This window comes from Poromitra crassiceps (genome assembly GCF_964638095.1).
Source record: "Poromitra crassiceps genome assembly, chromosome: 1".
In the NCBI taxonomy this organism is placed as follows: Eukaryota; Metazoa; Chordata; class Actinopteri; order Beryciformes; family Melamphaidae; genus Poromitra; species Poromitra crassiceps.
This window is the reverse complement of record NC_139623.1, coordinates 124837028-124862392: the sequence shown is the minus strand read 5'-3', so window position 1 is coordinate 124862392 and position 25365 is coordinate 124837028.

Sequence of the window (25365 nt, the reverse complement as noted above, 5' to 3'; positions counted from 1 at the left end):
CGGTGGTGTAGTGGCCGGTGGTGTAGTTACAGCTTGTGTTGTTGCAGCTGGTGTAGTTGCAACAGGTGTTGTTACAACTGGTGTTGTTGCAGCTGGTGTATTTGCCACAGGTGTTGTTACAGCTGGTGTTGTTGCAGCTGGTGTAGTGGCAGCTGGTGTAGTTACAGCTGCTGTAGTTGCAGCTGGTGTAGTTGCCGGTGGTGTAGTGGCCGGTGGTGTAGTTACAGCTTGTGTTGTTACAGCTGGTGTAGTTGCAGCTGGTGTTGTTGCAGCCTGTGTAGTGGCAGCTGGTGTAGTTACAGCTGCTGTAGTTGCAGCTGGTGTAGTTGCCGGTGGTGTAGTGGCCGGTGGTGTAGTTACAGCTTGTGTTGTTGCAGCTGGTGTAGTTGCAACAGGTGTTGTTACAACTGGTGTTGTAGCAGCTGGTGTAGTGGCCGGTAATGTAGTTACAACAGGTGTTGTTACAGCTGGTGTAGTTGCAGCTGGTGTTGTTGCAGCCTGTGTAGTGGCAGCTGGTGTAGTTACAGCTGCTGTAGTTGCAGCTGGTGTAGTTGCCGGTGGTGTAGTGGCCGGTGGTGTAGTTACAGCTTGTGTTGTTGCAGCTGGTGTAGTTGCAACAGGTGTTGTTACAACTGGTGTTGTTGCAGCTGATGTAGTGGCCGGTGGCGTAGTTACAACAGGTGTTGTTACAGCTGGTGTAGTTGCAGCTGGTGTTGTTGCAGCCTGTGTAGTGGCCGCTGGTGTAGTTGCAGCTGGTGTTGTTGCAGCCTGTGTAGTGGCAGCTGGTGTAGTTACAGCTGCTGTAGTTGCAGCTGGTGTAGTTGCCGGTGGTGTAGTGGCCGGTGGTGTAGTTACAGCTTGTGTTGTTGCAGCTGGTGTAGTTGCAACAGGTGGTGTTACTCCTGGTGTTGTTGCAGCTGGTGTAGTGGCCGGTGGTGTAGTTACAACAGGTGTTGTTACAGCTGGTGTAGTTGCAGCTGGTGTTGTTGCAGCCTGTGTAGTGGCAGCTGGTGTAGTTACAGATGCTGTAGTTGCAGCTGGTGTAGTTGCCGGTGGTGTAGTGGCCGGTGGTGTAGTTACAGCTTGTGTTGTTGCAGCTGGTGTAGTTGCAACAGGTGTTGTTACAACTGGTGTTGTTGCAGCTGGTGTAGTGGCCGGTGGTGTAGTTACAACAGGTGTTGTTACAGCTGGTGTAGTTGCAGCTGGTGTTGTTGCAGCTGGTGTAGTTGCAACAGGTGTTGTTGCAGCTGGTGTAGTTGCCGGTGGTGTAGTGGCCGGTGGTGTAGTTACAACTGGTGTTGTTGCAGCTGGTGTAGTTGCCACAGGTGTTGTTACAGCTGGTGTTGTTGCAGCTGGTGTAGTGGCAGCTGGTGTAGTTACAGCTGCTGTAGTTGCAGCTGGTGTAGTTGCCGGTGGTGTAGTGGCCGGTGGTGTAGTTACAGCTTGTGTTGTTACAGCTGGTGTAGTTGCAGCTGGTGTTGTTGCAGCCTGTGTAGTGGCAGCTGGTGTAGTTACAGCTGCTGTAGTTGCAGCTGGTGTAGTTGCCGGTGGTGTAGTGGCCGGTGGTGTAGTTACAGCTTGTGTTGTTGCAGCTGGTGTAGTTGCAACAGGTGTTGTTACAACTGGTGTTGTAGCAGCTGGTGTAGTGGCCGGTAATGTAGTTACAACAGGTGTTGTTACAGCTGGTGTAGTTGCAGCTGGTGTTGTTGCAGCCTGTGTAGTGGCAGCTGGTGTAGTTACAGCTGCTGTAGTTGCAGCTGCTGTAGTTGCCGGTGGTGTAGTGGCCGGTGGTGTAGTGGCCGGTGGTGTAGTTACAGCTTGTGTTGTTGCAGCTGGTGTAGTTGCAACAGGTGTTGTTACAACTGGTGTTGTTGCAGCTGGTGTAGTTGCCACAGGTGTTGTTACAGCTGGTGTTGTTGCAGCTGGTGTAGTGGCAGCTGGTGTAGTTACAGCTGCTGTAGTTGCAGCTGGTGTAGTTGCCGGTGGTGTAGTGGCCGGTGGTGTAGTTACAGCTTGTGTTGTTACAGCTGGTGTAGTTGCAGCTGGTGTTGTTGCAGCCTGTGTAGTGGCAGCTGGTGTAGTTACAGCTGCTGTAGTTGCAGCTGGTGTAGTTGCCGGTGGTGTAGTGGCCGGTGGTGTAGTTACAGCTTGTGTTGTTGCAGCTGGTGTAGTTGCAACAGGTGTTGTTACAACTGGTGTTGTAGCAGCTGGTGTAGTGGCCGGTAATGTAGTTACAACAGGTGTTGTTACAGCTGGTGTAGTTGCAGCAGGTGTTGTTGCAGCCTGTGTAGTGGCAGCTGGTGTAGTTACAGCTGCTGTAGTTGCAGCTGGTGTAGTTGCCGGTGGTGTAGTGGCCGGTGGTGTTGCAGCTGGTGTAGTGGCCAGTGGTGTAGTTACAGCTTGTGTTGTTGCAGCTGGTGTAGTTGCAACAGGTGTTGTTACAACTGGTGCTGTTGCAGCTGGTGTAGTGGCCGGTGGTGTAGTTACAACAGGTGTTGTTACAGCTGGTGTAGTTGCAGCTGGTGTTGTTGCAGCCTGTGTAGTGGCAGCTGGTGTAGTTACAGCTGCTGTAGTTGCAGCTGGTGTAGTTGCCGGTGGTGTAGTGGCCGGTGGTGTAGTTACAGCTTGTGTTGTTGCAGCTGGTGTAGTTGCAACAGGTGTTGTTACAACTGGTGTTGTTGCAGCTGGTGTAGTGGCCAGTGGTGTAGTTACAACAGGTGTTGTTACAGCTGGTGTTGTTGCAGCTGGTGTAGTGGCCGGTGGCGTAGTTACAACAGGTGTTGTTACAGCTGGTGTAGTTGCAGCTGGTGTTGTTGCAGCCTGTGTAGTGGCAGCTGGTGTAGTTACAGCTGCTGTAGTTGCAGCTGCTGTAGTTGCCGGTGGTGTAGTGGCCGGTGGTGTAGTGGCCGGTGGTGTAGTTACAGCTTGTGTTGTTGCAGCTGGTGTAGTTGCAACAGGTGTTGTTACAACTGGTGTTGTTGCAGCTGGTGTAGTTGCCACAGGTGTTGTTACAGCTGGTGTTGTTGCAGCTGGTGTAGTGGCAGCTGGTGTAGTTACAGCTGCTGTAGTTGCAGCTGGTGTAGTTGCCGGTGGTGTAGTGGCCGGTGGTGTAGTTACAGCTTGTGTTGTTACAGCTGGTGTAGTTGCAGCTGGTGTTGTTGCAGCCTGTGTAGTGGCAGCTGGTGTAGTTACAGCTGCTGTAGTTGCAGCTGGTGTAGTTGCCGGTGGTGTAGTGGCCGGTGGTGTAGTTACAGCTTGTGTTGTTGCAGCTGGTGTAGTTGCAACAGGTGTTGTTACAACTGGTGTTGTAGCAGCTGGTGTAGTGGCCGGTAATGTAGTTACAACAGGTGTTGTTACAGCTGGTGTAGTTGCAGCAGGTGTTGTTGCAGCCTGTGTAGTGGCAGCTGGTGTAGTTACAGCTGCTGTAGTTGCAGCTGGTGTAGTTGCCGGTGGTGTAGTGGCCGGTGGTGTTGCAGCTGGTGTAGTGGCCAGTGGTGTAGTTACAGCTTGTGTTGTTGCAGCTGGTGTAGTTGCAACAGGTGTTGTTACAACTGGTGCTGTTGCAGCTGGTGTAGTGGCCGGTGGTGTAGTTACAACAGGTGTTGTTACAGCTGGTGTAGTTGCAGCTGGTGTTGTTGCAGCCTGTGTAGTGGCAGCTGGTGTAGTTACAGCTGCTGTAGTTGCAGCTGGTGTAGTTGCCGGTGGTGTAGTGGCCGGTGGTGTAGTTACAGCTTGTGTTGTTGCAGCTGGTGTAGTTGCAACAGGTGTTGTTACAACTGGTGTTGTTGCAGCTGGTGTAGTGGCCAGTGGTGTAGTTACAACAGGTGTTGTTACAGCTGGTGTTGTTGCAGCTGGTGTAGTTGCAACAGGTGTTGTGACAGCTGGTGTTGTTGCAGCTGGTGTAGTGGCAGCTGGTGTAGTTACAGCTGCTGTAGTTGCAGCTGGTGTAGTTGCCGGTGGTGTAGTGGCCGGTGGTGTAGTTACAGCTTGTGTTGTTGCAGCTGGTGTAGTTGCAACAGGTGTTGTTACAACTGGTGTTGTTGCAGCTGGTGTAGTGGCCGGTGGTGTAGTTACAACAGGTGTTGTTACAGCTGGTGTAGTTGCAGCTGGTGTTGTTGCAGCTGGTGTAGTTGCAACAGGTGTTGTTGCAGCTGGTGTAGTTGCCGGTGGTGTAGTGGCCGGTGGTGTAGTTACAGCTTGTGTTGTTGCAGCTGGTGTAGTTGCAACAGGTGTTGTTACAACTGGTGTTGTTGCAGCTGGTGTAGTGGCCGGTGGTGTAGTTACAACAGGTGTTGTTACAGCTGGTGTAGTTGCAGCTGGTGTTGTTGCAGCTGGTGTAGTTGCAACAGGTGTTGTTGCAGCTGGTGTAGTTGCCGGTGGTGTAGTGACCGGTGGTGTAGTTACAGCTTGTGTTGTTGCAGCTGGTGTAGTTGCAACAGGTGTTGTTACAACTGGTGTTGTTGCAGCTGGTGTAGTGGCCGGTGGTGTAGTTACAACAGGTGTTGTTACAGCTGGTGTAGTTGCAGCTGGTGTTGTTGCAGCCTGTGTAGTGGCAGCTGGTGTAGTTACAGCTGCTGTAGTTGCAGCTGGTGTAGTTGCCGGTGGTGTAGTGGCCGGTGGTGTAGTTACAGCTTGTGTTGTTGCAGCTGGTGTACTTGCAACAGGTGTTGTTACAACTGGTGTTGTTGCAGCTGGTGTAGTGGCCGGTGGTGTAGTTACAACAGGTGTTGTTACAGCTGGTGTAGTTGCAGCTGGTGTTGTTGCAGCTGGTGTAGTTGCAACAGGTGTTGTTGCAGCTGGTGTAGTTGCCGGTGGTGTAGTGGCCGGTTGTGTAGTGGCCGGTGGTGTAGTTACAGCTTGTGCTGTTGCAGCTGGTGTAGTTGCAACAGGTGTTGTTACAACTGGTGTTGTTGCAGCTGGTGTAGTTGCCGGTGGTGTAGTGGCCGGTGGTGTAGTTACAGCTTGTGTTGTTGCAGCTGGTGTAGTTGCAACAGGTGTTGTTACAACTGGTGTTGTTGCAGCTGGTGTAGTGGCCGGTGGTGTAGTTACAACAGGTGTTGTTACAGCTGGTGTAGTTGCAGCTGGTGTTGTTGCAGCTGGTGTAGTTGCAACAGGTGTTGTTGCAGCTGGTGTAGTTGCCGGTGGTGTAGTGGCCGGTGGTGTAGTTACAGCTTGTGTTGTTGCAGCTGGTGTAGTTGCAACAGGTGTTGTTACAACTGGTGTTGTTGCAGCTGGTGTAGTGGCCGGTGGTGTAGTTACAACAGGTGTTGTTACAGCTGGTGTAGTTGCAGCTGGTGTTGTTGCAGCCTGTGTAGTGGCAGCTGGTGTAGTTACAGCTGCTGTAGTTGCAGCTGGTGTAGTTGCCGGTGGTGTAGTGGCCGGTGGTGTAGTTACAGCTTGTGTTGTTGCAGCTGGTGTACTTGCAACAGGTGTTGTTGCAGCTGGTGTAGTTGCAACAGGTGTTGTTGCACCTGGTGTAGTTGCCGGTGGTGTAGTGGCCGGTTGTGTAGTGGCCGGTGGTGTAGTTACAGCTTGTGTTGTTGCAGCTGGTGTAGTTGCAACAGGTGTTGTTACAACTGGTGTTGTTGCAGCTGGTGTAGTGGCCGGTGGTGTAGTTACAACAGGTGTTGTTACAGCTGGTGTAGTTGCAGCTGGTGTTGTTGCAGCCTGTGTAGTGGCAGCTGGTGTAGTTACAGCTGCTGTAGTTGCAGCTGGTGTAGTTGCCGGTGGTGTAGTGGCCGGTGGTGTAGTTACAACAGGTGTTGTTACAGCTGGTGTAGTTGCAGCTGGTGTTGTTGCAGCCTGTGTAGTGGCAGCTGGTGTAGTTACAGCTTGTGTTGTTGCAGCTGGTGTAGTTGCAACAGGTGTTGTTACAACTGGTGTTGTTGCAGCTGCTGTAGTGGCCGGTGGCGTAGTTACAACAGGTGTTGTTACAGCTGGTGTAGTTGCAGCTGGTGTTGTTGCAGCCTGTGTAGTGGCAGCTGGTGTAGTTACAGCTGCTGTAGTTGCAGCTGCTGTAGTTGCCGGTGGTGTAGTGGCCGGTGGTGTAGTGGCCGGTGGTGTAGTTACAGCTTGTGTTGTTGCAGCTGGTGTAGTTGCAACAGGTGTTGTTACAACTGGTGTTGTTGCAGCTGGTGTATTTGCCACAGGTGTTGTTACAGCTGGTGTTGTTGCAGCTGGTGTAGTGGCAGCTGGTGTAGTTACAGCTGCTGTAGTTGCAGCTGGTGTAGTTGCCGGTGGTGTAGTGGCCGGTGGTGTAGTTACAGCTTGTGTTGTTACAGCTGGTGTAGTTGCAGCTGGTGTTGTTGCAGCCTGTGTAGTGGCAGCTGGTGTAGTTACAGCTGCTGTAGTTGCAGCTGGTGTAGTTGCCGGTGGTGTAGTGGCCGGTGGTGTAGTTACAGCTTGTGTTGTTGCAGCTGGTGTAGTTGCAACAGGTGTTGTTACAACTGGTGTTGTAGCAGCTGGTGTAGTGGCCGGTAATGTAGTTACAACAGGTGTTGTTACAGCTGGTGTAGTTGCAGCTGGTGTTGTTGCAGCCTGTGTAGTGGCAGCTGGTGTAGTTACAGCTGCTGTAGTTGCAGCTGGTGTAGTTGCCGGTGGTGTAGTGGCCGGTGGTGTAGTTACAGCTTGTGTTGTTGCAGCTGGTGTAGTTGCAACAGGTGTTGTTACAACTGGTGTTGTTGCAGCTGATGTAGTGGCCGGTGGCGTAGTTACAACAGGTGTTGTTACAGCTGGTGTAGTTGCAGCTGGTGTTGTTGCAGCCTGTGTAGTGGCCGCTGGTGTAGTTGCAGCTGGTGTTGTTGCAGCCTGTGTAGTGGCAGCTGGTGTAGTTACAGCTGCTGTAGTTGCAGCTGGTGTAGTTGCCGGTGGTGTAGTGGCCGGTGGTGTAGTTACAGCTTGTGTTGTTGCAGCTGGTGTAGTTGCAACAGGTGGTGTTACTCCTGGTGTTGTTGCAGCTGGTGTAGTGGCCGGTGGTGTAGTTACAACAGGTGTTGTTACAGCTGGTGTAGTTGCAGCTGGTGTTGTTGCAGCCTGTGTAGTGGCAGCTGGTGTAGTTACAGATGCTGTAGTTGCAGCTGGTGTAGTTGCCGGTGGTGTAGTGGCCGGTGGTGTAGTTACAGCTTGTGTTGTTGCAGCTGGTGTAGTTGCAACAGGTGTTGTTACAACTGGTGTTGTTGCAGCTGGTGTAGTGGCCGGTGGTGTAGTTACAACAGGTGTTGTTACAGCTGGTGTAGTTGCAGCTGGTGTTGTTGCAGCTGGTGTAGTTGCAACAGGTGTTGTTGCAGCTGGTGTAGTTGCCGGTGGTGTAGTGGCCGGTGGTGTAGTTACAACTGGTGTTGTTGCAGCTGGTGTAGTTGCCACAGGTGTTGTTACAGCTGGTGTTGTTGCAGCTGGTGTAGTGGCAGCTGGTGTAGTTACAGCTGCTGTAGTTGCAGCTGGTGTAGTTGCCGGTGGTGTAGTGGCCGGTGGTGTAGTTACAGCTTGTGTTGTTACAGCTGGTGTAGTTGCAGCTGGTGTTGTTGCAGCCTGTGTAGTGGCAGCTGGTGTAGTTACAGCTGCTGTAGTTGCAGCTGGTGTAGTTGCCGGTGGTGTAGTGGCCGGTGGTGTAGTTACAGCTTGTGTTGTTGCAGCTGGTGTAGTTGCAACAGGTGTTGTTACAACTGGTGTTGTAGCAGCTGGTGTAGTGGCCGGTAATGTAGTTACAACAGGTGTTGTTACAGCTGGTGTAGTTGCAGCTGGTGTTGTTGCAGCCTGTGTAGTGGCAGCTGGTGTAGTTACAGCTGCTGTAGTTGCAGCTGGTGTAGTTGCCGGTGGTGTAGTGGCCGGTGGTGTAGTTACAGCTTGTGTTGTTGCAGCTGGTGTAGTTGCAACAGGTGTTGTTACAACTGGTGTTGTTGCAGCTGCTGTAGTGGCCGTTGGCGTAGTTACAACAGGTGTTGTTACAGCTGGTGTAGTTGCAGCTGGTGTTGTTGCAGCCTGTGTAGTGGCAGCTGGTGTAGTTACAGCTGCTGTAGTTGCAGCTGCTGTAGTTGCCGGTGGTGTAGTGGCCGGTGGTGTAGTTACAGCTTGTGTTGTTGCAGCTGGTGTAGTTGCAACAGGTGTTGTTACAACTGGTGTTGTTGCAGCTGGTGTAGTGGCCGGTGGTGTAGTTACAACAGGTGTTGTTACAGCTGGTGTAGTTGCAGCTGGTGTTGTTGCAGCCTGTGTAGTGGCAGCTGGTGTAGTTACAGCTGCTGTAGTTGCAGCTGGTGTAGTTTCCGGTGGTGTAGTGGCCGGTGGTGTAGTTACAACAGGTGTTGTTACAGCTGGTGTAGTTGCAGCTGGTGTTGTTGCAGCTGGTGTAGTTGCAACAGGTGTTGTTGCAGCTGGTGTAGTTGCCGGTGGTGTAGTGGCCGGTTGTGTAGTGGCCGGTGGTGTAGTTACAGCTTGTGTTGTTGCAGCTGGTGTAGTTGCAACAGGTGTTGTTACAACTGGTGTTGTTGCAGCTGGTGTAGTGGCCGGTGGTGTAGTTACAACAGGTGTTGTTACAGCTGGTGTAGTTGCAGCTGGTGTTGTTGCAGCCTGTGTAGTGGCAGCTGGTGTAGTTACAGCTGCTGTAGTTGCAGCTGGTGTAGTTGCCGGTGGTGTAGTGGCCGGTGGTGTAGTTACAGCTTGTGTTGTTGCAGCTGGTGTAGTTGCAACAGGTGTTGTTACAACTGGTGTTGTTGCAGCTGCTGTAGTGGCCGGTGGCGTAGTTACAACAGGTGTTGTTACAGCTGGTGTAGTTGCAGCTGGTGTTGTTGCAGCCTGTGTAGTGGCAGCTGGTGTAGTTGCCGGTGGTGTAGTGGCCGGTGGTGTAGTTACAGCTTGTGTTGTTGCAGCTGGTGTAGTTGCAGCTGGTGTTGTTGCAGCTGGTGTAGTTGCAACAGGTGTTGTTGCAGCTGGTGTAGTTGCCGGTGGTGTAGTGGCCGGTGGTGTAGTTACAACTGGTGTTGTTGCAGCTGGTGTAGTTGCCACAGGTGTTGTTACAGCTGGTGTTGTTGCAGCTGGTGTAGTGGCAGCTGGTGTAGTTACAGCTGCTGTAGTTGCAGCTGGTGTAGTTGCCGGTGGTGTAGTGGCCGGTGGTGTAGTTACAGCTTGTGTTGTTACAGCTGGTGTAGTTGCAGCTGGTGTTGTTGCAGCCTGTGTAGTGGCAGCTGGTGTAGTTACAGCTGCTGTAGTTGCAGCTGGTGTAGTTGCCGGTGGTGTAGTGGCCGGTGGTGTAGTTACAGCTTGTGTTGTTGCAGCTGGTGTAGTTGCAACAGGTGTTGTTACAACTGGTGTTGTAGCAGCTGGTGTAGTGGCCGGTAATGTAGTTACAACAGGTGTTGTTACAGCTGGTGTAGTTGCAGCTGGTGTTGTTGCAGCCTGTGTAGTGGCAGCTGGTGTAGTTACAGCTGCTGTAGTTGCAGCTGGTGTAGTTGCCGGTGGTGTAGTGGCCGGTGGTGTAGTTACAGCTTGTGTTGTTGCAGCTGGTGTAGTTGCAACAGGTGTTGTTACAACTGGTGTTGTTGCAGCTGGTGTAGTGGCCGGTGGTGTAGTTACAACAGGTGTTGTTACAGCTGGTGTAGTTGCAGCTGGTGTTGTTGCAGCCTGTGTAGTGGCAGCTGGTGTAGTTACAGCTGCTGTAGTTGCAGCTGGTGTAGTTGCCGGTGGTGTAGTGGCCGGTGGTGTAGTTACAACAGGTGTTGTTACAGCTGGTGTAGTTGCAGCTGGTGTTGTTGCAGCTGGTGTAGTTGCAACAGGTGTTGTTGCAGCTGGTGTAGTTGCCGGTGGTGTAGTGGCCGGTTGTGTAGTGGCCGGTGGTGTAGTTACAGCTTGTGTTGTTGCAGCTGGTGTAGTTGCAACAGGTGTTGTTACAACTGGTGTTGTTGCAGCTGGTGTAGTGGCCGGTGGTGTAGTTACAACAGGTGTTGTTACAGCTGGTGTAGTTGCAGCTGGTGTTGTTGCAGCCTGTGTAGTGGCAGCTGGTGTAGTTACAGCTGCTGTAGTTGCAGCTGGTGTAGTTGCCGGTGGTGTAGTGGCCGGTGGTGTAGTTACAGCTTGTGTTGTTGCAGCTGGTGTAGTTGCAACAGGTGTTGTTACAACTGGTGTTGTTGCAGCTGCTGTAGTGGCCGGTGGCGTAGTTACAACAGGTGTTGTTACAGCTGGTGTAGTTGCAGCTGGTGTTGTTGCAGCCTGTGTAGTGGCAGCTGGTGTAGTTGCCGGTGGTGTAGTGGCCGGTGGTGTAGTTACAGCTTGTGTTGTTGCAGCTGGTGTAGTTGCAACAGGTGTTGTTACAACTGGTGTTGTTGCAGCTGCTGTAGTGGCCGGAGGCGTAGTTACAACAGGTGTTGTTACAGCTGGTGTAGTTGCAGCTGGTGTTGTTGCAGCCTGTGTAGTGGCAGCTGGTGTAGTTACAGCTGCTGTAGTTGCAGCTGCTGTAGTTGCCGGTGGTGTAGTGGCCGGTGGTGTAGTGGCCGGTGGTGTAGTTACAGCTTGTGTTGTTGCAGCTGGTGTAGTTGCAACAGGTGTTGTTACAACTGGTGTTGTTGCAGCTGGTGTAGTGGCCGGTGGTGTAGTTACAACAGGTGTTGTTACAGCTTGTGTTGTTGCAGCTGGTGTAGTTGCAACAGGTGTTGTTACAACTGGTGTTGTTGCAGCTGGTGTAGTGGCCGGTGGTGTAGTTACAACAGGTGTTGTTACAGCTGGTGTAGTTGCAGCTGGTGTTGTTGCAGCTGGTGTAGTTGCAACAGGTGTTGTTGCAGCTGGTGTAGTTGCCGGTGGTGTAGTGGCCGGTGGTGTAGTTACAGCTTGTGTTGTTGCAGCTGGTGTAGTTGCAACAGGTGTTGTTACAACTGGTGTTGTTGCAGCTGGTGTAGTGGCCGGTGGTGTAGTTACAACAGGTGTTGTTACAGCTGGTGTTGTTGCAGCTGGTGTAGTGGCAGCTGGTGTAGTTACAGCTGCTGTAGTTGCAGCTGGTGTAGTTGCCGGTGGTGTAGTGGCCGGTGGTGTAGTTACAGCTTGTGTTGTTGCAGCTGGTGTAGTTGCAACAGGTGTTGTTACAACTGGTGTTGTTGCAGCTGCTGTAGTGGCCGGTGGCGTAGTTACAACAGGTGTTGTTACAGCTGGTGTAGTTGCAGCTGGTGTTGTTGCAGCCTGTGTAGTGGCAGCTGGTGTAGTTACAGCTGCTGTAGTTGCAGCTGCTGTAGTTGCCGGTGGTGTAGTGGCCGGTGGTGTAGTGGCCGGTGGTGTAGTTACAGCTTGTGTTGTTGCAGCTGGTGTAGTTGCAACAGGTGTTGTTACAACTGGTGTTGTTGCAGCTGGTGTAGTTGCCACAGGTGTTGTTACAGCTGGTGTTGTTGCAGCTGGTGTAGTGGCAGCTGGTGTAGTTACAGCTGCTGTAGTTGCAGCTGGTGTAGTTGCCGGTGGTGTAGTGGCCGGTGGTGTAGTTACAGCTTGTGTTGTTACAGCTGGTGTAGTTGCAGCTGGTGTTGTTGCAGCCTGTGTAGTGGCAGCTGGTGTAGTTACAGCTGCTGTAGTTGCAGCTGGTGTAGTTGCCGGTGGTGTAGTGGCCGGTGGTGTAGTTACAGCTTGTGTTGTTGCAGCTGGTGTAGTTGCAACAGGTGTTGTTACAACTGGTGTTGTTGCAGCTGCTGTAGTGGCCGGTGGCGTAGTTACAACAGGTGTTGTTACAGCTGGTGTAGTTGCAGCTGGTGTTGTTGCAGCCTGTGTAGTGGCAGCTGGTGTAGTTGCCGGTGGTGTAGTGGCCGGTGGTGTAGTTACAGCTTGTGTTGTTGCAGCTGGTGTAGTTGCAGCTGGTGTTGTTGCAGCTGGTGTAGTTGCAACAGGTGTTGTTGCAGCTGGTGTAGTTGCCGGTGGTGTAGTGGCCGGTGGTGTAGTTACAACTGGTGTTGTTGCAGCTGGTGTAGTTGCCACAGGTGTTGTTACAGCTGGTGTTGTTGCAGCTGGTGTAGTGGCAGCTGGTGTAGTTACAGCTGCTGTAGTTGCAGCTGGTGTAGTTGCCGGTGGTGTAGTGGCCGGTGGTGTAGTTACAGCTTGTGTTGTTACAGCTGGTGTAGTTGCAGCTGGTGTTGTTGCAGCCTGTGTAGTGGCAGCTGGTGTAGTTACAGCTGCTGTAGTTGCAGCTGGTGTAGTTGCCGGTGGTGTAGTGGCCGGTGGTGTAGTTACAGCTTGTGTTGTTGCAGCTGGTGTAGTTGCAACAGGTGTTGTTACAACTGGTGTTGTAGCAGCTGGTGTAGTGGCCGGTAATGTAGTTACAACAGGTGTTGTTACAGCTGGTGTAGTTGCAGCTGGTGTTGTTGCAGCCTGTGTAGTGGCAGCTGGTGTAGTTACAGCTGCTGTAGTTGCAGCTGGTGTAGTTGCCGGTGGTGTAGTGGCCGGTGGTGTAGTTACAGCTTGTGTTGTTGCAGCTGGTGTAGTTGCAACAGGTGTTGTTACAACTGGTGTTGTTGCAGCTGGTGTAGTGGCCGGTGGTGTAGTTACAACAGGTGTTGTTACAGCTGGTGTAGTTGCAGCTGGTGTTGTTGCAGCCTGTGTAGTGGCAGCTGGTGTAGTTACAGCTGCTGTAGTTGCAGCTGGTGTAGTTGCCGGTGGTGTAGTGGCCGGTGGTGTAGTTACAACAGGTGTTGTTACAGCTGGTGTAGTTGCAGCTGGTGTTGTTGCAGCTGGTGTAGTTGCAACAGGTGTTGTTGCAGCTGGTGTAGTTGCCGGTGGTGTAGTGGCCGGTTGTGTAGTGGCCGGTGGTGTAGTTACAGCTTGTGTTGTTGCAGCTGGTGTAGTTGCAACAGGTGTTGTTACAACTGGTGTTGTTGCAGCTGGTGTAGTGGCCGGTGGTGTAGTTACAACAGGTGTTGTTACAGCTGGTGTAGTTGCAGCTGGTGTTGTTGCAGCCTGTGTAGTGGCAGCTGGTGTAGTTACAGCTGCTGTAGTTGCAGCTGGTGTAGTTGCCGGTGGTGTAGTGGCCGGTGGTGTAGTTACAGCTTGTGTTGTTGCAGCTGGTGTAGTTGCAACAGGTGTTGTTACAACTGGTGTTGTTGCAGCTGCTGTAGTGGCCGGTGGCGTAGTTACAACAGGTGTTGTTACAGCTGGTGTAGTTGCAGCTGGTGTTGTTGCAGCCTGTGTAGTGGCAGCTGGTGTAGTTGCCGGTGGTGTAGTGGCCGGTGGTGTAGTTACAGCTTGTGTTGTTGCAGCTGGTGTAGTTGCAACAGGTGTTGTTACAACTGGTGTTGTTGCAGCTGCTGTAGTGGCCGGAGGCGTAGTTACAACAGGTGTTGTTACAGCTGGTGTAGTTGCAGCTGGTGTTGTTGCAGCCTGTGTAGTGGCAGCTGGTGTAGTTACAGCTGCTGTAGTTGCAGCTGCTGTAGTTGCCGGTGGTGTAGTGGCCGGTGGTGTAGTGGCCGGTGGTGTAGTTACAGCTTGTGTTGTTGCAGCTGGTGTAGTTGCAACAGGTGTTGTTACAACTGGTGTTGTTGCAGCTGGTGTAGTGGCCGGTGGTGTAGTTACAACAGGTGTTGTTACAGCTTGTGTTGTTGCAGCTGGTGTAGTTGCAACAGGTGTTGTTACAACTGGTGTTGTTGCAGCTGGTGTAGTGGCCGGTGGTGTAGTTACAACAGGTGTTGTTACAGCTGGTGTAGTTGCAGCTGGTGTTGTTGCAGCTGGTGTAGTTGCAACAGGTGTTGTTGCAGCTGGTGTAGTTGCCGGTGGTGTAGTGGCCGGTGGTGTAGTTACAGCTTGTGTTGTTGCAGCTGGTGTAGTTGCAACAGGTGTTGTTACAACTGGTGTTGTTGCAGCTGGTGTAGTGGCCGGTGGTGTAGTTACAACAGGTGTTGTTACAGCTGGTGTTGTTGCAGCTGGTGTAGTGGCAGCTGGTGTAGTTACAGCTGCTGTAGTTGCAGCTGGTGTAGTTGCCGGTGGTGTAGTGGCCGGTGGTGTAGTTACAGCTTGTGTTGTTGCAGCTGGTGTAGTTGCAACAGGTGTTGTTACAACTGGTGTTGTTGCAGCTGCTGTAGTGGCCGGTGGCGTAGTTACAACAGGTGTTGTTACAGCTGGTGTAGTTGCAGCTGGTGTTGTTGCAGCCTGTGTAGTGGCAGCTGGTGTAGTTACAGCTGCTGTAGTTGCAGCTGCTGTAGTTGCCGGTGGTGTAGTGGCCGGTGGTGTAGTGGCCGGTGGTGTAGTTACAGCTTGTGTTGTTGCAGCTGGTGTAGTTGCAACAGGTGTTGTTACAACTGGTGTTGTTGCAGCTGGTGTAGTTGCCACAGGTGTTGTTACAGCTGGTGTTGTTGCAGCTGGTGTAGTGGCAGCTGGTGTAGTTACAGCTGCTGTAGTTGCAGCTGGTGTAGTTGCCGGTGGTGTAGTGGCCGGTGGTGTAGTTACAGCTTGTGTTGTTACAGCTGGTGTAGTTGCAGCTGGTGTTGTTGCAGCCTGTGTAGTGGCAGCTGGTGTAGTTACAGCTGCTGTAGTTGCAGCTGGTGTAGTTGCCGGTGGTGTAGTGGCCGGTGGTGTAGTTACAGCTTGTGTTGTTGCAGCTGGTGTAGTTGCAACAGGTGTTGTTACAACTGGTGTTGTAGCAGCTGGTGTAGTGGCCGGTAATGTAGTTACAACAGGTGTTGTTACAGCTGGTGTAGTTGCAGCAGGTGTTGTTGCAGCCTGTGTAGTGGCAGCTGGTGTAGTTACAGCTGCTGTAGTTGCAGCTGGTGTAGTTGCCGGTGGTGTAGTGGCCGGTGGTGTTGCAGCTGGTGTAGTGGCCAGTGGTGTAGTTACAGCTTGTGTTGTTGCAGCTGGTGTAGTTGCAACAGGTGTTGTTACAACTGGTGCTGTTGCAGCTGGTGTAGTGGCCGGTGGTGTAGTTACAACAGGTGTTGTTACAGCTGGTGTAGTTGCAGCTGGTGTTGTTGCAGCCTGTGTAGTGGCAGCTGGTGTAGTTACAGCTGCTGTAGTTGCAGCTGGTGTAGTTGCCGGTGGTGTAGTGGCCGGTGGTGTAGTTACAGCTTGTGTTGTTGCAGCTGGTGTAGTTGCAACAGGTGTTGTTACAACTGGTGTTGTTGCAGCTGGTGTAGTGGCCAGTGGTGTAGTTACAACAGGTGTTGTTACAGCTGGTGTTGTTGCAGCTGGTGTAGTTGCAACAGGTGTTGTTACAGCTGGTGTTGTTGCAGCTGGTGTAGTGGCAGCTGGTGTAGTTACAGCTGCTGTAGTTGCAGCTGGTGTAGTTGCCGGTGGTGTAGTGGCCGGTCGTGTAGTTACAGCTTGTGTTGTTGCAGCTGGTGTAGTTGCAACAGGTGTTGTTACAACTGGTGTTGTTGCAGCTGGTGTAGTGGCCGGTGGTGTAGTTACAACAGGTGTTGTTACAGCTGGTGTAGTTGCAGCTGGTGTTGTTGCAGCTGGTGTAGTTGCAACAGGTGTTGTTGCAGCTGGTGTAGTTGCCGGTGGTGTAGTGGCCGGTGGTGTAGTTACAGCTTGTGTTGTTGCAGCTGGTGTAGTTGCAACAGGTGTTGTTACAACTGGTGTTGTTGCAGCTGGTGTAGTGGCCGGTGGTGTAGTTACAACAGGTGTTGTTACAGCTGGTGTAGTTGCAGCTGGTGTTGTTGCAGCTGGTGTAGTTGCAACAGGTGTTGTTGCAGCTGGTGTAGTTGCCGGTGGTGTAGTGACCGGTGGTGTAGTTACAGCTTGTGTTGTTGCAGCTGGTGTAGTTGCAACAGGTGTTGTTACAACTGGTGTTGTTGCAGCTGGTGTAGTGGCCGGTGGTGTAGTTACAACAGGTGTTGTTACAGCTGGTGTAGTTGCAGCTGGTGTTGTTGCAGCCTGTGTAGTGGCAGCTGGTGTAGTTACAGCTGCTGTAGTTGCAGCTGGTGTAGTTGCCGGTGGTGTAGTGGCCGGTGGTGTAGTTACAGCTTGTGTTGTTGCAGCTGGTGTACTTGCAACAGGTGTTGTTACAACTGGTGTTGTTGCAGCTGGTGTAGTGGCCGGTGGTGTAGTTACAACAGGTGTTGTTACAGCTGGTGTAGTTGCAGCTGGTGTTGTTGCAGCTGGTGTAGTTGCAACAGGTGTTGTTGCAGCTGGTGTAGTTGCCGGTGGTGTAGTGGCAGGTGGTGTAGTGGCCGCTGGTGTAGTTACAGCTTGTGTTGTTGCAGCTGGTGTAGTTGCAACAGGTGTTGTTACAACTGGTGTTGTTGCAGCTGGTGTAGTGGCCGGTGGTGTAGTTACAGCTGGTGTAGTTGCAGCTGGTGTTGTTGCAGCCTGTGTAGTGGCAGCTGGTGTAGTTACAGCTGCTGTAGTTGCAGCTGGTGTAGTTGCCGGTGGTGTAGTGGCCGGTGGTGTAGTTACAGCTTGTGTTGTTGCAGCTGGTGTAGTTGCAACAGGTGTTGTTACAACTGGTGTTGTTGCAGCTGGTGTAGTGGCCGGTGGTGTAGTTACAACAGGTGTTGTTACAGCTGGTGTAGTTGCAGCTGGTGTTGTTGCAGCCTGTGTAGTGGCAGCTGGTGTAGTTACAGCTGCTGTAGTTGGAGCTGGTGTAGTTGCCGGTGGTGTAGTGGCCGGTGGTGTAGTTACAACAGGTGTTGTTACAGCTGGTGTAGTTGCAGCTGGTGTTGTTGCAGCTGGTGTAGTTGCAACAGGTGTTGTTGCAGCTGGTGTAGTTGCCGGTGGTGTAGTGGCCGGTTGTGTAGTGGCCGGTGGTGTAGTTACAGCTTGTGTTGTTGCAGCTGGTGTAGTTGCAACAGGTGTTGTTACAACTGGTGTTGTTGCAGCTGGTGTAGTGGCCGGTGGTGTAGTTACAACAGGTGTTGTTACAGCTGGTGTAGTTGCAGCTGGTGTTGTTGCAGCCTGTGTAGTGGCAGCTGGTGTAGTTACAGCTGCTGTAGTTGCAGCTGGTGTAGTTGCCGGTGGTGTAGTGGCCGGTGGTGTAGTTACAACAGGTGTTGTTACAGCTGGTGTAGTTGCAGCTGGTGTTGTTGCAGCCTGTGTAGTGGCAGCTGGTGTAGTTACAGCTTGTGTTGTTGCAGCTGGTGTAGTTGCAACAGGTGTTGTTACAACTGGTGTTGTTGCAGCTGCTGTAGTGGCCGGTGGCGTAGTTACAACAGGTGTTGTTACAGCTGGTGTAGTTGCAGCTGGTGTTGTTGCAGCCTGTGTAGTGGCAGCTGGTGTAGTTACAGCTGCTGTAGTTGCAGCTGCTGTAGTTGCCGGTGGTGTAGTGGCCGGTGGTGTAGTGGCCGGTGGTGTAGTTACAGCTTGTGTTGTTGCAGCTGGTGTAGTTGCAACAGGTGTTGTTACAACTGGTGTTGTTGCAGCTGGTGTATTTGCCACAGGTGTTGTTACAGCTGGTGTTGTTGCAGCTGGTGTAGTGGCAGCTGGTGTAGTTACAGCTGCTGTAGTTGCAGCTGGTGTAGTTGCCGGTGGTGTAGTGGCCGGTGGTGTAGTTACAGCTTGTGTTGTTACAGCTGGTGTAGTTGCAGCTGGTGTTGTTGCAGCCTGTGTAGTGGCAGCTGGTGTAGTTACAGCTGCTGTAGTTGCAGCTGGTGTAGTTGCCGGTGGTGTAGTGGCCGGTGGTGTAGTTACAGCTTGTGTTGTTGCAGCTGGTGTAGTTGCAACAGGTGTTGTTACAACTGGTGTTGTAGCAGCTGGTGTAGTGGCCGGTAATGTAGTTACAACAGGTGTTGTTACAGCTGGTGTAGTTGCAGCTGGTGTTGTTGCAGCCTGTGTAGTGGCAGCTGGTGTAGTTACAGCTGCTGTAGTTGCAGCTGGTGTAGTTGCCGGTGGTGTAGTGGCCGGTGGTGTAGTTACAGCTTGTGTTGTTGCAGCTGGTGTAGTTGCAACAGGTGTTGTTACAACTGGTGTTGTTGCAGCTGATGTAGTGGCCGGTGGCGTAGTTACAACAGGTGTTGTTACAGCTGGTGTAGTTGCAGCTGGTGTTGTTGCAGCCTGTGTAGTGGCCGCTGGTGTAGTTGCAGCTGGTGTTGTTGCAGCCTGTGTAGTGGCAGCTGGTGTAGTTACAGCTGCTGTAGTTGCAGCTGGTGTAGTTGCCGGTGGTGTAGTGGCCGGTGGTGTAGTTACAGCTTGTGTTGTTGCAGCTGGTGTAGTTGCAACAGGTGGTGTTACTCCTGGTGTTGTTGCAGCTGGTGTAGTGGCCGGTGGTGTAGTTACAACAGGTGTTGTTACAGCTGGTGTAGTTGCAGCTGGTGTTGTTGCAGCCTGTGTAGTGGCAGCTGGTGTAGTTACAGATGCTGTAGTTGCAGCTGGTGTAGTTGCCGGTGGTGTAGTGGCCGGTGGTGTAGTTACAGCTTGTGTTGTTGCAGCTGGTGTAGTTGCAACAGGTGTTGTTACAACTGGTGTTGTTGCAGCTGGTGTAGTGGCCGGTGGTGTAGTTACAACAGGTGTTGTTACAGCTGGTGTAGTTGCAGCTGGTGTTGTTGCAGCTGGTGTAGTTGCAACAGGTGTTGTTGCAGCTGGTGTAGTTGCCGGTGGTGTAGTGGCCGGTGGTGTAGTTACAACTGGTGTTGTTGCAGCTGGTGTAGTTGCCACAGGTGTTGTTACAGCTGGTGTTGTTGCAGCTGGTGTAGTGGCAGCTGGTGTAGTTACAGCTGCTGTAGTTGCAGCTGGTGTAGTTGCCGGTGGTGTAGTGGCCGGTGGTGTAGTTACAGCTTGTGTTGTTACAGCTGGTGTAGTTGCAGCTGGTGTTGTTGCAGCCTGTGTAGTGGCAGCTGGTGTAGTTACAGCTGCTGTAGTTGCAGCTGGTGTAGTTGCCGGTGGTGTAGTGGCCGGTGGTGTAGTTACAGCTTGTGTTGTTGCAGCTGGTGTAGTTGCAACAGGTGTTGTTACAACTGGTGTTGTAGCAGCTGGTGTAGTGGCCGGTAATGTAGTTACAACAGGTGTTGTTACAGCTGGTGTAGTTGCAGCTGGTGTTGTTGCAGCCTGTGTAGTGGCAGCTGGTGTAGTTACAGCTGCTGTAGTTGCAGCTGGTGTAGTTGCCGGTGGTGTAGTGGCCGGTGGTGTAGTTACAGCTTGTGTTGTTGCAGCTGGTGTAGTTGCAACAGGTGTTGTTACAACTGGTGTTGTTGCAGCTGCTGTAGTGGCCGGTGGCGTAGTTACAACAGGTGTTGTTACAGCTGGTGTAGTTGCAGCTGGTGTTGTTGCAGCCTGTGTAGTGGCAGCTGGTGTAGTTACAGCTGCTGTAGTTGCAGCTGCTGTAGTTGCCGGTGGTGTAGTGGCCGGTGGTGTAGTTACAGCTTGTGTTGTTGCAGCTGGTGTAGTTGCAACAGGTGTTGTTACAACTGGTGTTGTTGCAGCTGGTGTAGTGGCCGGTGGTGTAGTTACAACAGGTGTTGTTACAGCTGGTGTAGTTGCAGCTGGTGTTGTTGCAGCCTGTGTAGTGGCAGCTGGTGTAGTTACAGCTGCTGTAGTTGCAGCTGGTGTAGTTGCCGGTGGTGTAGTGGCCGGTGGTGTAGTTACAACAGGTGTTGTTACAGCTGGTGTAGTTGCAGCTGGTGTTGTTGCAGCCTGTGTAGTGGCAGCTGGTGTAGTTACAGCTTGTGTTGTTGCAGCTGGTGTAGTTGCAACAGGTGTTGTTACAACTGGTGTTGTTGCAGCTGCTGTAGTGGCCGGTGGCGTAGTTACAACAGGTGTTGTTACAGCTGGTGTAGTTGCAGCTGGTGTTGTTGCAGCCTGTGTAGTGGCAGCTGGTGTAGTTACAGCTGCTGTAGTTGCAGCTGCTGTAGTTGCCGGTGGTGTAGTGGCCGGTGGTGTAGTGGCCGGTGGTGTAGTGGCCGGTGGTGTAGTTACAGCTTGTGTTGTTGCAGCTGGTGTAGTTGCAACAGGTGTTGTTACAACTGGTGTTGTTGCAGCTGGTGTATTTGCCACAGGTGTTGTTACAGCTGGTGTTGTTGCAGCTGGTGTAGTGGCAGCTGGTGTAGTTACAGCTGCTGTAGTTGCAGCTGGTGTAGTTGCCGGTGGTGTAGTGGCCGGTGGTGTAGTTACAGCTTGTGTTGTTACAGCTGGTGTAGTTGCAGCTGGTGTTGTTGCAGCCTGTGTAGTGGCAGCTGGTGTAGTTGCAGCTGGTGTAGTTGCAGCTGGTGTTGTTGCAGCTGGTGTAGTTGCAACAGGTGTTGTTGCAGCTGGTGTAGTTGCAGCTGGTGTTGTTGCAGCTGGTGTAGTTGCAACAGGTGTTGTTGCAGCTGGTGTAGTTGCCGGTGGTGTAGTGGCCGGTGGTGTAGTTACAGCTGGTGTAGTTGCAGCTGGTGTTGTTGCAGCCTGTGTAGTGGCAGCTGGTGTAGTTACAGCTGCTGTAGTTGCAGCTGGTGTAGTTGCCGGTGGTGTAGTGGCCGGTGGTGTAGTTACAGCTTGTGTTGTTGCAGCTGGTGTAGTTGCAACAGGTGTTGTTACAACTGGTGTTGTTGCAGCTGGTGTAGTGGCCGGTGGTGTAGTTACAACAGGTGTTGTTACAGCTGGTGTAGTTGCAGCTGGTGTTGTTGCAGCCTGTGTAGTGGCAGCTGGTGTAGTTACAGCTGCTGTAGTTGGAGCTGGTGTAGTTGCCGGTGGTGTAGTGGCCGGTGGTGTAGTTACAACAGGTGTTGTTACAGCTGGTGTAGTTGCAGCTGGTGTTGTTGCAGCTGGTGTAGTTGCAACAGGTGTTGTTGCAGCTGGTGTAGTTGCCGGTGGTGTAGTGGCCGGTTGTGTAGTGGCCGGTGGTGTAGTTACAGCTTGTGTTGTTGCAGCTGGTGTAGTTGCAACAGGTGTTGTTACAACTGGTGTTGTTGCAGCTGCTGTAGTGGCCGGTGGCGTAGTTACAACAGGTGTTGTTACAGCTGGTGTAGTTGCAGCTGGTGTTGTTGCAGCCTGTGTAGTGGCAGCTGGTGTAGTTACAGCTGCTGTAGTTGCAGCTGCTGTAGTTGCCGGTGGTGTAGTGGCCGGTGGTGTAGTGGCCGGTGGTGTAGTTACAGCTTGTGTTGTTGCAGCTGGTGTAGTTGCAACAGGTGTTGTTACAACTGGTGTTGTTGCAGCTGGTGTATTTGCCACAGGTGTTGTTACAGCTGGTGTTGTTGCAGCTGGTGTAGTGGCAGCTGGTGTAGTTACAGCTGCTGTAGTTGCAGCTGGTGTAGTTGCCGGTGGTGTAGTGGCCGGTGGTGTAGTTACAGCTTGTGTTGTTACAGCTGGTGTAGTTGCAGCTGGTGTTGTTGCAGCCTGTGTAGTGGCAGCTGGTGTAGTTACAGCTGCTGTAGTTGCAGCTGGTGTAGTTGCCGGTGGTGTAGTGGCCGGTGGTGTAGTTACAGCTTGTGTTGTTGCAGCTGGTGTAGTTGCAACAGGTGTTGTTACAACTGGTGTTGTAGCAGCTGGTGTAGTGGCCGGTAATGTAGTTACAACAGGTGTTGTTACAGCTGGTGTAGTTGCAGCTGGTGTTGTTGCAGCCTGTGTAGTGGCAGCTGGTGTAGTTACAGCTGCTGTAGTTGCAGCTGGTGTAGTTGCCGGTGGTGTAGTGGCCGGTGGTGTAGTTACAGCTTGTGTTGTTGCAGCTGGTGTAGTTGCAACAGGTGTTGTTACAACTGGTGTTGTTGCAGCTGATGTAGTGGCCGGTGGCGTAGTTACAACAGGTGTTGTTACAGCTGGTGTAGTTGCAGCTGGTGTTGTTGCAGCCTGTGTAGTGGCCGCTGGTGTAGTTGCAGCTGGTGTTGTTGCAGCCTGTGTAGTGGCAGCTGGTGTAGTTACAGCTGCTGTAGTTGCAGCTGGTGTAGTTGCCGGTGGTGTAGTGGCCGGTGGTGTAGTTACAGCTTGTGTTGTTGCAGCTGGTGTAGTTGCAACAGGTGGTGTTACTCCTGGTGTTGTTGCAGCTGGTGTAGTGGCCGGTGGTGTAGTTACAACAGGTGTTGTTACAGCTGGTGTAGTTGCAGCTGGTGTTGTTGCAGCCTGTGTAGTGGCAGCTGGTGTAGTTACAGATGCTGTAGTTGCAGCTGGTGTAGTTGCCGGTGGTGTAGTGGCCGGTGGTGTAGTTACAGCTTGTGTTGTTGCAGCTGGTGTAGTTGCAACAGGTGTTGTTACAACTGGTGTTGTTGCAGCTGGTGTAGTGGCCGGTGGTGTAGTTACAACAGGTGTTGTTACAGCTGGTGTAGTTGCAGCTGGTGTTGTTGCAGCTGGTGTAGTTGCAACAGGTGTTGTTGCAGCTGGTGTAGTTGCCGGTGGTGTAGTGGCCGGTGGTGTAGTTACAACTGGTGTTGTTGCAGCTGGTGTAGTTGGCACAGGTGTTGTTACAGCTGGTGTTGTTGCAGCTGGTGTAGTGGCAGCTGGTGTAGTTACAGCTGCTGTAGTTGCAGCTGGTGTAGTTGCCGGTGGTGTAGTGGCCGGTGGTGTAGTTACAGCTTGTGTTGTTACAGCTGGTGTAGTTGCAGCTGGTGTTGTTGCAGCCTGTGTAGTGGCAGCTGGTGTAGTTACAGCTGCTGTAGTTGCAGCTGGTGTAGTTGCCGGTGGTGTAGTGGCCGGTGGTGTAGTTACAGCTTGTGTTGTTGCAGCTGGTGTAGTTGCAACAGGTGTTGTTACAACTGGTGTTGTAGCAGCTGGTGTAGTGGCCGGTAATGTAGTTACAACAGGTGTTGTTACAGCTGGTGTAGTTGCAGCTGGTGTTGTTGCAGCCTGTGTAGTGGCAGCTGGTGTAGTTACAGCTGCTGTTGTTGCAGCTGGTGTAGTTGCCGGTGGTGTAGTGGCCGGTGGTGTAGTTACAGCTTGTGTTGTTGCAGCTGGTGTAGTTGCAACAGGTGTTGTTACAACTGGTGTTGTTGCAGCTGCTGTAGTGGCCGGTGGCGTAGTTACAACAGGTGTTGTTACAGCTGGTGTAGTTGCAGCTGGTGTTGTTGCAGCCTGTGTAGTGGCAGCTGGTGTAGTTACAGCTGCTGTAGTTGCAGCTGCTGTAGTTGCCGGTGGTGTAGTGGCCGGTGGTGTAGTTACAGCTTGTGTTGTTGCAGCTGGTGTAGTTGCAACAGGTGTTGTTACAACTGGTGTTGTTGCAGCTGGTGTAGTGGCCGGTGGTGTAGTTACAACAGGTGTTGTTACAGCTGGTGTAGTTGCAGCTGGTGTTGTTGCAGCCTGTGTAGTGGCAGCTGGTGTAGTTACAGCTGCTGTAGTTGCAGCTGGTGTAGTTGCCGGTGGTGTAGTGGCCGGTGGTGTAGTTACAACAGGTGTTGTTACAGCTGGTGTAGTTGCAGCTGGTGTTGTTGCAGCCTGTGTAGTGGCAGCTGGTGTAGTTACAGCTGCTGTAGTTGCAGCTGGTGTAGTTGCCGGTGGTGTAGTGGCCGGTGGTGTAGTTACAGCTTGTGTTGTTGCAGCTGGTGTAGTTGCAACAGGTGGTGTTACTCCTGGTGTTGTTGCAGCTGGTGTAGTGGCCGGTGGTGTAGTTACAACAGGTGTTGTTACAGCTGGTGTAGTTGCAGCTGGTGTTGTTGCAGCCTGTGTAGTGGCAGCTGGTGTAGTTACAGATGCTGTAGTTGCAGCTGGTGTAGTTGCCGGTGGTGTAGTGGCCGGTGGTGTAGTTACAGCTTGTGTTGTTGCAGCTGGTGTAGTTGCAACAGGTGTTGTTACAACTGGTGTTGTTGCAGCTGGTGTAGTGGCCGGTGGTGTAGTTACAACAGGTGTTGTTACAGCTGGTGTAGTTGCAGCTGGTGTTGTTGCAGCTGGTGTAGTTGCAACAGGTGTTGTTGCAGCTGGTGTAGTTGCCGGTGGTGTAGTGGCCGGTGGTGTAGTTACAACTGGTGTTGTTGCAGCTGGTGTAGTTGCCACAGGTGTTGTTACAGCTGGTGTTGTTGCAGCTGGTGTAGTGGCAGCTGGTGTAGTTACAGCTGCTGTAGTTGCAGCTGGTGTAGTTGCCGGTGGTGTAGTGGCCGGTGGTGTAGTTACAGCTTGTGTTGTTACAGCTGGTGTAGTTGCAGCTGGTGTTGTTGCAGCCTGTGTAGTGGCAGCTGGTGTAGTTACAGCTGCTGTAGTTGCAGCTGGTGTAGTTGCCGGTGGTGTAGTGGCCGGTGGTGTAGTTACAGCTTGTGTTGTTGCAGCTGGTGTAGTTGCAACAGGTGTTGTTACAACTGGTGTTGTAGCAGCTGGTGTAGTGGCCGGTAATGTAGTTACAACAGGTGTTGTTACAGCTGGTGTAGTTGCAGCTGGTGTTGTTGCAGCCTGTGTAGTGGCAGCTGGTGTAGTTACAGCTGCTGTAGTTGCAGCTGGTGTAGTTGCCGGTGGTGTAGTGGCCGGTGGTGTAGTTACAGCTTGTGTTGTTGCAGCTGGTGTAGTTGCAACAGGTGTTGTTACAACTGGTGTTGTTGCAGCTGCTGTAGTGGCCGGTGGCGTAGTTACAACAGGTGTTGTTACAGCTGGTGTAGTTGCAGCTGGTGTTGTTGCAGCCTGTGTAGTGGCAGCTGGTGTAGTTACAGCTGCTGTAGTTGCAGCTGCTGTAGTTGCCGGTGGTGTAGTGGCCGGTGGTGTAGTTACAGCTTGTGTTGTTGCAGCTGGTGTAGTTGCAACAGGTGTTGTTACAACTGGTGTTGTTGCAGCTGGTGTAGTGGCCGGTGGTGTAGTTACAACAGGTGTTGTTACAGCTGGTGTAGTTGCAGCTGGTGTTGTTGCAGCCTGTGTAGTGGCAGCTGGTGTAGTTACAGCTGCTGTAGTTGCAGCTGGTGTAGTTGCCGGTGGTGTAGTGGCCGGTGGTGTAGTTACAACAGGTGTTGTTACAGCTGGTGTAGTTGCAGCTGGTGTTGTTGCAGCCTGTGTAGTGGCAGCTGGTGTAGTTACAGCTTGTGTTGTTGCAGCTGGTGTAGTTGCAACAGGTGTTGTTACAACTGGTGTTGTTGCAGCTGCTGTAGTGGCCGGTGGCGTAGTTACAACAGGTGTTGTTACAGCTGGTGTAGTTGCAGCTGGTGTTGTTGCAGCCTGTGTAGTGGCAGCTGGTGTAGTTACAGCTGCTGTAGTTGCAGCTGCTGTAGTTGCCGGTGGTGTAGTGGCCGGTGGTGTAGTGGCCGGTGGTGTAGTTACAGCTTGTGTTGTTGCAGCTGGTGTAGTTGCAACAGGTGTTGTTACAACTGGTGTTGTTGCAGCTGGTGTATTTGCCACAGGTGTTGTTACAGCTGGTGTTGTTGCAGCTGGTGTAGTGGCAGCTGGTGTAGTTACAGCTGCTGTAGTTGCAGCTGGTGTAGTTGCCGGTGGTGTAGTGGCCGGTGGTGTAGTTACAGCTTGTGTTGTTACAGCTGGTGTAGTTGCAGCTGGTGTTGTTGCAGCCTGTGTAGTGGCAGCTGGTGTAGTTGCAGCTGGTGTAGTTGCCGGTGGTGTAGTGGCCGGTGGTGTAGTTACAACAGGTGTTGTTACAGCTGGTGTAGTTGCAGCTGGTGT